We start from the raw sequence: 14,934 nt of genomic DNA, 5'->3' as shown, positions 1-14,934 counted from the left end.
TTTATTTCATCTTAAGGGTGACTGCCGCGTAAATGTCATCACATCTTCTCTGTTTTACGATGAAAGAACCGTTGACCGTGAAGGGTTAACTCACTCAGTATATTTGAACCTATAATGTCTTGTTCCTTGTAGTCGTGCGGAAATACAGTTGTTTTGTTATGCAGTATGCTTCGCAGAGAATTAATCGTTATCTGGTGGGGGCACTCCTATCCTTTTCTTCAGGAAATGTAACATCCTCATTGGTTGAAAATGTAATAATGAAATTCCCATACATTGCTGGTGGGAACATAAAATGGTTCAGTGCTTTGGAAAACAGTTTGGAAGTCCCTCAAAACGTTAAGCATACTGTTGGGATCTTACTCAGCAAGTCTGCTCCTTGTTATACACCCAAGAGAACTAAAAACATGTCCACGTATAAACTTGTACACGTGAGATTCATAGTAGCATTATTCATAATAGCCAAAAGGGAAAATATTCCAAATGCCCATCAACTGATGGATAGATAAAATCTGACATATTCATACAATGAATGGGAAGAAATGGGAAGAAATGAAGTACCTTCTACAACATGGATGAACCTTGAAAATATGCTACATGAACGAAGACAAACATTAAACATTGTGTGATTCCATTTATATGAAATATCCAGAATGGGCAAGTCTGTACAAATATATGTCATTGTCAGGGGTTGGAGGCCTGGAGACATTGGGGAAGATAGTTAAAGGGTATGGGGTTTCTTTTGGGGATGATGAAAATATTTTGGAATTAGATTGTAAATGAAGATTGCACAGCTCTGAATATTAAAAAAAAACATTGAATTGTACACTTTAAAAGGCTGGGTTTGATGTCATGTTATTTCTTTTAAAAAGTTGTATCATAAAAAAAAACGTAGTGAGAGGTTAATTACAAAGAAAGGCCCATAATTTCTCTATCTGAATCTAGAATAAGCAGCCTGAGGGAACTTCAGTCCCGACAGAGGAGAGTGAGGAAATGCTTGGCTAATAGGTATGCAGACTAGACCTAGGCTCACTTGTGGGGGAGGAGGAGAGAACCACTAAGCTGATGATTCCACCTGGGCTTGCTGTGTAGTCAAAACAAAGGTTTTTTTTGGGTTAAGGTTAGAGAAGTTAAGATCTTAGTACTGGGCAGGGAGTTTAAAGGGAGAACAGGTGTGCACACAGGCTAGGTAATGCTGGAGCGGTCAGGAATACGGCCGGAATGTGATTGGGCATTTGTCAACCGTTGCAGGAGTTTATCTTTCAGGTTGATGTTTCTGAAACTTGAAAAGTATAGGATGATGATTTCTTTCTTTGTTTTTCTCAAATGGCTGCACTTGCAGCATATGGAAGTTCCCAGGCTAGAGGTCAAAATTGAGCTTCAGCTGCCAGTCTACACCACAGCCACAGCAACATCAGATCCTTAACTCATTGAGCAAGGCTAGGGATCAAACCTGCATCCTCATAGATACTAGTCAGGTTCTTAACACTCTGAGCCCGGAAGACATCTTACTCTTCAAAAAGTGTAGTCCATGTACCAGAAGCTTCAGTGTTGATCTGAGGCAGTTAGAAATGCAGAATCTCTCCTGCTCCATACTTCCTGCTGCTCCAGTTTAATAAGATCCTCAGGTGATTCATATGCACGTTTGTGGCTGAGAAGCATTGCTTCACAGAATTGGATATATTGAGATGATATTGCAGTGAATAACTGCAAAGACTTGACTCTATATTAATGTATTTAAATATGGCAGGAGTGAAAAAGAGAAAATCTCTGTTTTCTTTCTCTTACATTGTTAGCTATACTTGCAGCACTGTAGTTTGATTCTTGAACCAGCAGTATGTGCACCACCAAGGAGCTTCTCGGAAATGCTGTAGTTCAGGCCTTGCCCCAGACTTGCAGAATCAAAATGTTTACTTTTTTAATGGCTGCAACTGCAGCATATGGAGGTTCCAGGCTAGGGGTCAAATTGGAGCTACAGCTGCTGGCCTGTGCCACAGCCATGCCAGATCCAAGCCATGTCTGTGACCTACACCATAGCTCATGGCAACACCAGATCCTTAACCCACTGAGTGAGGCCAGGGATCAAACCTGTGTCCTCATGGATGCTAGTCAGATTCATTTCCACTGAGTCACAATGGGAACTCCATGTTTTTGTTTTATTTTTGATGTCCAGTTTTAGAGTTTGGCATCTAGGAGTTGTTTGTGGGAACAAAACAATAGATGTGGGGCTCAGGAGGGAGTTGTGGATGGAGACAGTGATTGGAGAGGCATCAAATAGAAGCATAAGTGAATTACCAAACCTGGTCACGCTGCCAGCGGAGAACTCTGAGATCTAGGAGAGGTGATGGGGAGAGAGGACCCAGAAGAGGACAGTGGGTGAGAATCTCAGAAGGATAATAGGACAATCAGTACTTGTGCAGTGTAGACCAAGAGAGGCCCCAGCTATTTTGCAGCTAATGATAGGAGAACTAAAAAGATTCATTTGGGTTGACAGTTAAAGAGGTACTGTTGATTTTAGTGATGGGAGTTTAAAATAGTATTAAAGTAATGAATAGGAGGTTTGGGTCAGAAGGCAGCTGAAAACAGTGTAAACTTAGTAAATGAGAAAGTGGTCACTTGACTGGGAACCACGATTGAGGGAAGAATCTTTAGGATTAGGTGGCTTGAGGATGCTTGTAAGCAGAGAGTAACCTAGTAGATTGAGAAAAAAGATGCGAATAAAAGGAGGGAATATGGGTTGGGGAGAGGTGGATTAAGAAGTGAGAAAAAGGAGTTCCCTTGTGGCACAGTGGATTAAGGATCCAGCATTGTCACTGCTGTGGCATGGGTTTGATCCCTGACCCAGAAACTTCTACATGCTATGGGTGTGGCCAAAAATAAATAAATAAATAAAATAAAGTGAGAAAGAGCTGAGAAACCTCTTCGGAGCTAGAGGGGGAGAAAGTAAGCTCGGATTTGGAGGGATGGAGCATTGAAGGAGTTCCTAGCTCTTGGTGTCCTTTCTTGAGAAGTAGGAGTCCAGGTCATTTGAGAGTAATGGAAGTGGGATGGGGTATGCTGGGAACTTGATATGGGAAATGTTTGAAACAGGTGCTGAGGGAAAGGGAAGCAGTGTAGAGAGAAGCATAGAAGAGAACCAGATGAGATTGAAAACGAGAATCTGTGATGATGGCCAATACAGGAACTTAAAGTGCTTTTTAGTGATTTTGGAGTATGTAGCTATAAAAATAACTTACAATGTGTTTTTCTAAGAATTTTTGTCTAATTCTTGTGAAAAATATAAACAGATTTGTATATGGATCTTAGGTAATAGCAGCACTGCTTAGATTCCTCTACTCTTAGATTCATTTGTGCAAGGACTATTTTTGGAGGTGCAGTGGCAAATCACTTTGTGAGTTAACCATGTATCTACTTCTTATGAACTAGTTCCTTCTAAGATGAATATGAAAGGACGAGATTCTAGCCTTCATCTGAGATGTAGGTATTCTCAAAAGAGAGAAAAGTAAATCAGTTTATTATCTTCTTGAATAATTTTTATTAAATTTCCTTTGCCACAAAAACTTTAATTCACATTATTACCACTTGTGAGAACCTTTTTTCATCTTTGTCTGTTACCACCTTTGCCTTGTTTCAGACAGCAGATAAAGAGTTTGAAAAGACTTAGGCACATGATAAAATTGGCAACTTGGTTTATAGAACAGCTTCAGCCAGTTTCCTGTGAAACTAAATGCTGTTTCATAGAATTAAGAGTTCCTGAGCTGCAGACTTATTGTTACGGGGGTATTTTTAGATTTGTTCCATTTTGTCCAAAAGGGGAAAAAAAGAAGCAAAGAAAATCTTTTCTATTAAGACAATAAAATTAATGTTTTTTACCACTTCATTGAGAACATTCTTTTCTCTTTTTTCTTTTGCTTTTCCTTTTTTTTTTTTTTTTCGCTTTTTAGGGCCAAACCTGCGGCATATGGAGGTTCCCAGGCTAGGGGTTAAATTAAGAGCTGCAGCCGCCAGCCTACACCACAGCCATAGCAACAGTGGATCTGAGCTGCATCTGGGACGTACACCACAGCTCACAGCAACTTCATGTCTTTAACTTGATGAGCAAGGCCAAGGATTGAACCTACATCCTCTTGGATACTAATCGGGTTTGTTACTGCTGAGCCACAATGAGAACTCCAAGAACATTTTTCATATAAAATTGTGGTATATTTACATACTGTAAATTTTACCTTTTAAAAAAATTTCCCTTTTTCTTTTTTGGCTGCCCTGTGGCATATGGAATTCCTGGGCCAGGAATCAGATCTGAGCTGCAGTTGCGACCTACCCTACAGCTATGGCAATGCCAGATCCTTTAACCCACTGTGCAGGGCTGGGGACTGAACCTGCATCCTAGCACTGCAGAGACACTGCTAATCCCATTCTGCCACAGCAGGAACTCCAAATTTTACCATTTTTAAGGTATGAATTTCGGCAAATACATACAGTCATGTAAAAACACTACCACAATCAAGGTTTAGATATTTATCCATTTATTTATTTATTTATTTATTTATTTATTTATTTGCTTTTTAGGCTGCAACTTCAGCATATGGAAGTTCCCAGGCTAGGGGTAGAATCGCAGCCACAGCTGCTGGCCTATGCCACAGTCATAGAAACGCTAGATCTGAGCCACGTCTGTGAACCACACCACAGCTCACAGCAATGCCAGATCCTTAATCCACTGAGCGAGGCCAGGGATTGAACCCGCAACCTCATGGTTACTAGTGAGATTCGTTTCTGCTGAGCCACAGTGGGAACTACAGTACCTCTTTTTATTTTCAATTAAGACAGTTTTTTTTTTTGCATTTTCAGCTGCACCCACAGCATGCAATATTTTCGAGGTCAGGGATCGAACCCACACTACAGCAGCACCCCAAGCTGCTGCAGTCACAATGCTGGATCCTTAACTTGCTAAGCCATGAAAGAACTCCTTTATCCATCTTTCTAAAAAAGGACTCCTGGGAGTTCCCATTGTGGCTCAGTGGTTAATGAATCCGATTAGGAACCATGAGGTTGTGGGTTCGATCCCTGGCCTTGCTCAGTGGGTTAAGGATCTGGTGTTGCCATGAGCTGTGGTGTGGGTTGCAGATGCGGCTCGGATCCTGCGTTGCGGTGGCTGTGGCGTAGGCCAGTGGCTACAGCTCCAATTCGACCCCTAGCCTGGGAATCTCCATGTGCCGCGGGAGCAGCCCAAGAAATGGCAAAAAAAGACAAAAAATAAAAAAATAAAAAATAAATAAAATAAAAAAGGACTCCTGGGAATAAGATGGAAGGTTTAATTTTCATCATCTCTAAGCCCCATTAAAATTACAAAATGGGATCTGTATTTTTTATTGTTTTTTTAAAGTAGGTTTATGAGCTCATTTGCATAACATTTATGTATACAAATATATAGTCAGTATTTCTAATGTGTTTGTTAGTCATTTTTTATTAAAATTTTTTATTATAGTTGATTTACAGTGTTCTGTCAATTTTAGTCTTTCTCTTTATTGCTTAAATGATCCCATATTATGCCAAGGGAAATCCCTTCCTCTTGGCTTCTAAGTCCTTTAAGATATGACCCACTGATTTTTGACAGCTGCCTTCATTTCTGGTACAGGATGTGCCAGGCTTATTTTTTGTATGTTCTGTCTCATGCATAGAACAGCCATTCCATTAAGAAACCTTGGTTTTTTATTTTTACTTAGAGAATTATGTTTAGAAACTGTGTAAGTCAAGATCCAGGCAGGAAAACAGAACTTAACACTAGTTCTTTTAAAGGACATAATTTGATTTAGGAAATAAGTTAAATGGGGGTTTGAGATCTGAAAAGATAAAAAGAGAAAATGGAAGTAACGTAGAAGATAGTTTCTGCAGGAGGAAACACCTCTTGGGGCTGGGAAATAAAGAGAAGAGGTTGAGGTTATCACAACCTGGAAACTTGGAAGAACGGCCTGTTGTAGCTGGAACCAGAAGGGGCACAGCTGCACTCCAGGAAACTCAAGAGTCTGGAGACTGCTGCTGACTGATGCTGCCTCCAGGATTCAGGGCTTTGTTGGGCTGACACTGGCAGAAACAGGAAGCAAATAGACAGGAAGGAGCAAGTCCATTCTCTCCTCTAATCCAGTGCTCTCTATTGGCAGAACCAAATGATAAGCAAGTGACAAAGAAATATTTGCAGACTCTGGATCTTGTATCTCAGAGCCAGTTACAGAATACTATGTTTGGAGCTGAGGGCCAGTAGCTTAATAACTGGTACAGAAGTTACATTTGAATGCTAGGTGTACTGATTGATATTGTGTTGTCATTGCTTCTAGACCTTTTCAAGAGTTATAAGTATTTTAAAATAGAGAAATAAATGAGTTCATATTTAAATAAATTCAGATTTAACACCATAGATTATTTTTACTTCTTTGATTGTATTTTTTTTTTCTTGTATGGAAAAATCTTGGGTTCCTAACAATATTAAGGTAATTAAAGTCTCTGGAAATGGTCTTAGGGAATTTAGCAAATGAAAAAATATTAATTTTAGAAAGTTTACTCAAACTTATAACAGTGAGATTCTGTTTTTCAGAATCAAGAACCAAGATGTTTTCCAACTCCCACACCCCCAACCTCAGCCTTCTGAGATAGAAACTCCATTCCAGTCTGGAGCAGTGAGGGAAACAGGGCTCCTTCTTCCCCAGGTCCCAGTCATCCTGGGAGGGCCACATATCAGCACTGCTTATTTTGCCCCTAGCTACTGTTAGAAAGGCCAAGGTTCCAGTCAAGTGTAGCCAATAGTGATGGTTCTTACTTGTGCCCTGTCCCTACCTGTGGATTGGAGGCTTTACCTTGGGCATGGTGTGGCTGAGAACACTAGGGGTCTGATCACCTTTACCATGTCCTGAAAGGCAAGCTGGGAGGTCCTCAGGCTATTGCCCTTTCCCCCCCAGGTGCTCAGCTCTTAAAGCAGAGGTGTCTTTCAGAGAAGCACACCATTGTCCCCAACCCAGCTGCAGAGTATGGCCCAGACATTTATCTGGAGGCAGAAGCAGACTGTGAAACAGGTAGCTCCTTATCTTTTCTCAAAGGAATTTTATTTGCATCAGAGTGTGGAGAGGAAGCCTAAGTATGTTCTCGAAAATTCGAGTTTGTCGTAAAAGGCAATTGGGAGATCAATAGATTCATTGGAGATACAAACTAAACTGTAGGCCAGCTAGTTTGCTTGAGAGAGCTAGGGGAAGAGACAGCTGGAAGGAGCCCTTTGGGGTCACAACAAATCCCAAAATTGATTGGGTCAGCTTGTGGAGCAACTTATGTCCCAGGGTCTTGTTGAAAAAATAATGAAGGGAGATGGGATTAAGATGGTGGAGTAGAAGGGCTGGAACTCACCTTCTCATGAAAGCAACAAAATTACAAGCGACTGCTGAACAGCCTTCAACAAAATAGACTGTAAACCTATTAAGAAATACCCTACTCCAGGAGTTCCCGTCGTGGCGCAGTGGTTAACGAATCCGACTAGGAACCATGAGGTTGCGGGTTCGATCCCTGCCCTTGCTCAGTGGGTTAACGATCCGGCGTTGCCGTGAGCTGTGGTGTAGGTTGCAGACGCGGCTCGGGTCCTGCGTTGCTGTGGCTCTGGTGTAGGCCGGTGGCTACAGCTCCGATTCAACCCCTAGCCTGGGAACCTCCATATGCCGTGGGAGCGGCCCAAGAAATAGCAACAACAACAACAACAACAAAGACCAAAAAGACCAAAAAAGACCAAAAAAAAAAAAAAAAGAAATACCTACTCCAGAAGTCAAAGAGGAGGCCACACTGAGATGGTAAGAGGGGTGATTACACAATATAAACAATTCCATACCAATGGGTGGGTGGCCCACAAACTGGAAAGTAACTGTACAGAGGCTCACCCATGGGAGTGAGAGTTCTGAGTCCCATGTCACATTCCCATGCCTGGGGATCTGGTATTGCCCTGGCAGTATTTGGCATTGAGGGCCACTGGGGCTTGTGCACAGGAGCTCTACTCTTGAAAGGCACACACAGGGCTTCAAGTGTACTGGGCCCCAGGGCAAATCAGAGACTCCATAGGAATCTGGGTCAGACCTGACTGCAGTTCTTGGAGGATCTCCTGGGAAAACAAGGGGTGACTATGGCTGGATGTGGAGGAAGGACACTGGAGGCAAAGGTCTTGGGAATATTCATCAGCGTGAGCTCCTCTAGAGGTAACCATATTGGAAAAATCTGTACCCACACCACAGGGCTGAGAAGCCCCAGGCCAAACAATAAACTGGGTGGGAACACAGCACCCATCAGCAAACAGGCTGCTCTAATCACACCAGAGACAAAGCCCCACCCAGGAGAGGGATAAGGATCAGCTCCACCTACCAGTGGGCAGGCACCAGTCCCTCCCATCAAGAAGCCTGCAGCAAGCCCCTATACCAGCTTCAGCCACAAGGGGGGCAGACATCAGAAGCCTATTGTTTGCAAAAAGGAGAACACACCAAAATCTATACAAAATGAAAAGGCAGAGAATTATGACTCAGATAAGGGAACAACAATAACAAAAAAAAAAAAAAAAAAAAACCCAGAAAAACAGCTAAGTGATCTGGAGATTACCAGCCTCCGTGAAAAAGACTTTAGACTAGTGATAGTAAAGATGATTTAGATCTTGGAAATAACCAGCTATAATGGAAAAAAATTTAAAAAATAAAAATAAAAATTATAGTTCCTGTTGTGGCTCAGTGGTTAACAAATCTGACTAGCAACCATGAGGACTCAGGTTCGATCCCTGGCCACCCTCAGTGGGTTAAGGATCCAGCAGTGCTGTGAGCTGTGGTGTAGGTCGCAGGCATGGCTTGGATCCTCCGTTGCTGTGGCTGTGGTGTAGGCCATCAGCTACAGCTACAGTTTGACCCTTAGCCTGGGAACCTCCATATGCTGTGGGAGTGGCCCTAAAAAGCAAAAAGAAGAAGAAGAATAGAAATCATTTAAAAAATATCTCGGAAATAAACTGGAGGCAAAGATGGATAAATTATAAGAAACACTGAGCAAAGAAATAAGATTTAAAGATTAAGCAAGCAGGGATGTAAAATACAATAACTGAAATAAAAAATACTCTAGAAGGAACCAATAGCAGAATACAGGAAGCAGAGGAATGAATAAGCAAGGTGGAAGACAGACTGGTGGAAATCACTGACACAACAGAAAAGAAAAAAAGATTGAAAAGAAACGAAGACAGTCTAAGAGAACTCTGAGATGACATTAAATGCACCAACGTATGTATTATAGGAGTGCCAGAAGGAGATGAGAGAGAGAGAAAGGGCCAGGGAAAATTTTTGAAGAGAGAGAATAGCTGAAAACTTCCCTAACCTGGGAAAGAATCCCTCACTCAAATCCAGGAAGCACAACGAATACCATATAAATAAACCCAAGGAGGAACACCTCAGAGACACACATTAATCAAACTGTACAAAATTAAAGACAGAGAAAATATTGAAAGCAGTTAGGGAAAAGAAACAAATAACATGCAAGGAACCCTAGTAAGATTATTGGCAGATTTTTCAACAGAAACTCTTCAGGCCAGAAGGGAGTGGCATGATGTACTTAAAGTGATGAAAGGAAAAAACCTCCAACCAAGACTACTCAACAAAGATCTCATTCAGATTTGAAGGAGAAATCAAAAGCTTTACATACAAGCAAAAGCTTAAGAGAATTCAGCACCACTAAACCAGCTCTACAGCAAATACAAAAGGAACTTCTGTAGGTGGAAAAGAAAAGGCCACAACCAAAAGCAAAAATACCACAAAGAACAAGGCTCACTGGTAAAGGCATGCATATAATAAAGATAGGAAATCAGAGTTCCCGTTGTGGCTCAGCGGAAACGAATCCAACTAGGAGCCATGAGGTTGCGGGTTCAATCCTTGGCTTCACTCAGTGGGTAAAGGATCCGGCATTTCTATGAGCTGTGATGTAGGTTGTAGACATGGCTCAGATCTGGTGTGGCTGTGGCGTAGGCTGGCAGCTACAGCTCCAATTAGACCTCTAGCCTGGGAACTTCCATATGTTGCAGGTGCGACCCTAAAAAGACAAAAGATAAAAACAAAACAAAAAACAGAAATCATCTACACACAAATATGCTACCAAAACCGGAAATCATGAGAAGAGGAGGGTACAAACGTAGTATGCTGGAGATGCACTTGCAATTAAGAGATCAACAACATAAAACAATCTCTTTTTTTTTGTCTTTTTAGAGACGCACCCATGGCATAATGGAGGTTCCCAGGCTAGGGGGAGTCCAATCGGAGCTACAGCTGCCAGCCTACGCCACAGCCACAGCAACACCAGATCCTCAACCCACGAAGCCAGGGATCAAACTGTCAACTTTACGGTTCCTAGTGGATTTGTTTCCCCTGCACCTTGACGGGAACTCCAAAACAATTTTGTATATATATAGACTCCATTGTCAAAACTTCATGGTAACTGCAAACCAAAAATCTGCAATAGATCCAACACACAAATAAGAAAAAGCAGTCTAAAAACAACACTAAAGATAGTCATCAAACCACAAGAGGAGAGAATAAGAGAAGAAGGGAAGAAAAAAGACCAACAAAAACTAATCCAAAATAATGGTATGGCTATAAGAACATACATGTCAATAATTACCTTAAATATAAATGGACTAAATACCCCAACCAAAAGACATAGACTGGCTGAATGGATACAAAAAGAAGACCCATATATATGCTGTTTACAAGAGACCCATTTTAGTTCTAGAGACACATACAAATTGAAAGCGAGAGAATGGAAGAAAATATTACATGCGAAACAGAAATCAAAAGAAACCTGGGAGTTCTGTTGTAGCGCAGTGGAAACAAATCTGTCTAGGAACCATGAGGTTGTGGGTTCGATCCCTAGCCTTGTCAGTGAGTTAAGGATCTGGTGTTGCTGTGAGCTGTGGTATGGGTCGAAGACATGGCTCGGATCTGGTGTGGCTGTGGCTGGCATCTGTAGCTCTGATTAGACCCCTAGATTGGGAACCTCCATATGTTGCAGGTGCAGCCCTAAAAAGCAAAAAAAAAAAAAAAAAAAAATACTGTGGCCGTATTTTTAAAAAAAAGAAAAAAAAAACCTGGAGTAGCAATACTTATATCAAACAAAAAAAACTTTTTTTGTCTTTTGTCTTTTTAGGGCTGCACCCATGGCATGTGGAGGTTCCCAGGCTAAGGGTCAAGTTGGAGGTACAGCTGCCGGCCTATGCCACAGCCACAGAAATGCAGGATTTGTGCTGCATCTGCAAGCTACACCACAGCTCACAGCACTGCTGGATCCTTAACCCACTGAGCGAGGCCAGGGATCAAACCTGAGTCCTCATGGTTGCTAGTCAGATTCGTTTCTGCCGTACCACGATGGGAACTCCAGACAAAATAGACTTTAAAATAAAGAATATTGTCAGAAACAAAGAAGGACATTACATAATGATCAAAGGATCAACCCAACATAGGATCACATCAGTATAACTGCTAACAAACTTACAAGGAGAAATTAACAATAACACAATAATAGTGGGGACTCTAACACCCCTCTTACAGCAATGGACAGATCATCCAGAGAAAAAATCGGCAAGGAAACAGGCCTTAAATGATGCATTAGACCAGATGGACTTAATAGATATTTATAGAATATTCCATCCAAAAGCAGCCAAATACATATTCTTGTCAAATGCACATGGAAACTTTCTCTAGGATAGATCACATTCTGGGTTACAAAGCAAGCCTTGGTAAATTTAAGAAAATTGAAATTATATCAAGCATCTGACCATAATGCTATACAACTGGGGCTCAACAACAAGAAAAAACTGCAAAAAACACAAACGTGGGGAGACTAAACAACATGCTGGTAAACAACCAATGGATCACTGAAGAAATCAGAGGAAATTTAAAAATACCTAGGAGTTTCTGTTGTGGCGCAGTGGTTAATGAATTTGACTGGGAACCATGAGGTTTCGGGTTCGATCCCTGGCCTCGCTCAGTGGGTTAAGGATCTGGCGCTGCCATGAGCAGTGGTGTAGGTCAAAGATACGGCTCAGATCCCAGGTTGCTGTGGCGTAGGCTGATGGCTACAGCTCCGATTAGAACTCTAGCCTGGGAACCTCCATATGCCATGGGTGTGGCCCTAGAAGAGACAAAAAGAAACAAAGCTAGAAGCAAATGACAAAGACACAACAATCCAAAAACCTACGGGATGCAGCAGAAGCAGTTTTAAGAGGGAAATTTATAGAAATGCAAGCCTAGCTCAGGAAACAAGAAAAATCTCAAAGAAACAACCTACACTTTACACCGAAAGCTACTAGAGAAAGAACAGACAAAATCCAATTAGCAAAAGGAAAGAAGGAAAGAAATTGTAAAGATCAGAGCAGAAATAAATGAAATAGAAACGAAAACTATAGAAAAGATCAATGAAATTGATCAAAATTTATAAACCCTGAGCCAGACTCAGGAAGAAAAAAAGAGAGGACTCAAATCAATAAAATTAGAAATGAAAAAGGAGAAGTTACAATGGACATCACAGAAATACAAAGGGCCAGAAGAAACTACTGCAAGCAACTATATGGCAACAAAGTGGACAACCTAGAAGAAATGGACAAATTCTTAGAAAAGTGCAATCTCCCAAGACTAAACCAAGATGAAATAGAACAGATGAATGGACCAATCACAAGTACCAAAATTGGAACTGTGATTTAAAAACTTCCAAAAAACAGGAGTTCCCATGGTGGCTTAGTGGTTAATGAATCCAACTAGGAACCAAGAGGTTGCGGGTTCAATCCCTGGCCTCGCTTAGTGGGTTAAGGATCCAGCCTTGCCATGAGCTGTGGTGTAGGTTGCAGGTGCGGCTTGGATACGGAGTTGCTGTGGCTGTGGCATAGGCCAGTGGCTACAGCTCCAATTAGACCCCTAGCCTGAGAACCTCCATATGCCAAGGGTGCGGCCCTAGAAAAGACAAAAAGACCAAAAATAAATAAATAAATAAATACTTCCAAAAAACAAAAGTCCAGGGCGATGTGGCTTCACAGGTGAATTCTATCACACATTTAGAGAAGCAGTAATACCTATCAAACATTTAGAGTAGAGCTAACTATCCTTCTGAAACTATTCCAGAAAATTGCGGAGGAAGGAACATTCCCAAACTCATTCTGTGAGGTCACCATCACCCTGATACCAAAACCAAAGATCCACAAAAAAAGAAAATTACAAGCCAATATCACTGATGAATGTAGATGCAAAAAATCCTCAACAAAATGCTAGCAAACTGAATCCAGCAGTACATTAAAAGGATTGTTCACCATGATCAAGCGGGATTTAGATCTATGGTCTATTGAGTTAATTTTTACACATGGGGTGAGAGTCCAACTTCATTCTTGTATGTGGCTATTGAGTTGTTATGGCACCATATGTTATGCCAGACTTTCTCTCTCCATTGAACAGTCTTAGCATCCTTGTTAAACATCAGCTGACCATAGGAGTTCCTGCTGTGGCACAACAGGATCAGCAGAGGCCCTACAGTGTCAGGACACAGGTTCAGTCCCCGGCCCAGCACAGTTAAGAGGTCTGGTTGCTGCAGCTGCAGTGAGGGTTGTGGCTGTGGCTTGGATCTGATCCCTGTCAAGGGAACTCCTTATGCCATGGAACAGTCAAAACAAGCAAAAAACTGACCATAGATGAATGGATTTCTTTCTGGACTTTCAGTTCTATTCCATATAGTTATGAAGACCATGCCTTTTTATTTTTCTTTCCCTAGCTAGAACATACAGTACAATGTTGCATAAAAGTAGCAAGAGCAGATACCCTGTCTTGTTCCTCATCTTAAGAGAAAGCATCCATTCTTTCATCATTAAGTATGAGGTTAAGTGTGGGTGTTTCACAGGTGCTCTTTACTGGGCTGAGGAAATTTCCCTGTATTCCTGGAGTCTTTTTATCATGAAAGTGATAGATTTTGTCAAATGCTTTTTCTGTATCTATTGAGATAATCATAGGGGTTTGGGTTTTTATTTGATAGATATGGTGTATTGCATTTGATTTTCAAAGATTCAACCCACCTTGCATTCCTGGGATAAATTCCACTAGGTCATGGTACATAACTCTATATATTGCTGGATTTGGTTTACTAGTGTGTTTTTTGAGGATGTTTGCATCCATATTCATGAGAGATATTGGCCCCTATAGATTTGCCTATAGAGGCAAATAGTGTTTTATTGTGATGTCTTTGGTTTTGGTGTCAGGGTAATAATGGATTCACAAGATGACTTTAGAAGTGTTCTTTTCTCATATTTTTATTTTATATTTTAAATGATTTTTATTTTTTCCATTATAGTTGATTTACAGTGTTCTGTCAATTTTCTACTGTACAGCAAAGTGACCCAGTCGCACATGTATGTACATTCTTTTTCTCATATCATCCTTCATCATGTTCCATCACAAGTGACTAGATATAGTTTCCTGTGCTATACAGCAAGATCTCATTGATTATCCATTCCAAATGCAATAGTTTGTATCTATTAACTGCAGATTCCCAGTCCATCCCACTCCCCGCCCCCTCCACCCCCACCTTTGCTATCATAAGTCTGTTCTCCAAGTCATGCATTTCTTTTTCTGTGTAAAGGTTCATTTGTGCCAATATTAGATTTCAGATATAAGTGGTATCATATGGCATTTGTCTTTCTCTTTCTGATTTCACTTAGTATGAGTCTAGTTCCATCCATGTTGCTGCAAATGGCATTATTTTGTTCTTTTTTACAGTTGAGTTGTATTCCATTGTGTATATATACCACATCTTAATCCATTCATCTGTCGATGGGCATATAGATTGTTTCCATGTTTTGTCTGTTGTGAATAGTGCTGCAGTGAACATGCGGGTGCATGTCTTTTTCAAGGAAAGTTTTGT

The 14,934-nt window shown here is 41.1% G+C and overlaps 1 protein-coding gene across 1 annotated transcript in view; it reads left to right on the top strand.

Annotated features, from left to right (window-relative positions):
• BAG4 (BCL2 associated athanogene 4) overlaps positions 1-14,934 on the top strand; it is a 49,355-nt gene that overhangs the window by 1,124 nt on the left and 33,297 nt on the right. The window lies entirely within an intron of this gene.

The sequence above is a fragment of the Sus scrofa genome, chromosome 15, assembly GCF_000003025.6.
Source record: "Sus scrofa isolate TJ Tabasco breed Duroc chromosome 15, Sscrofa11.1, whole genome shotgun sequence".
NCBI classification, from domain to species: domain Eukaryota; kingdom Metazoa; phylum Chordata; class Mammalia; order Artiodactyla; family Suidae; genus Sus; species Sus scrofa.
This window is presented reverse-complemented; position numbering and strand designations above follow the sequence as displayed.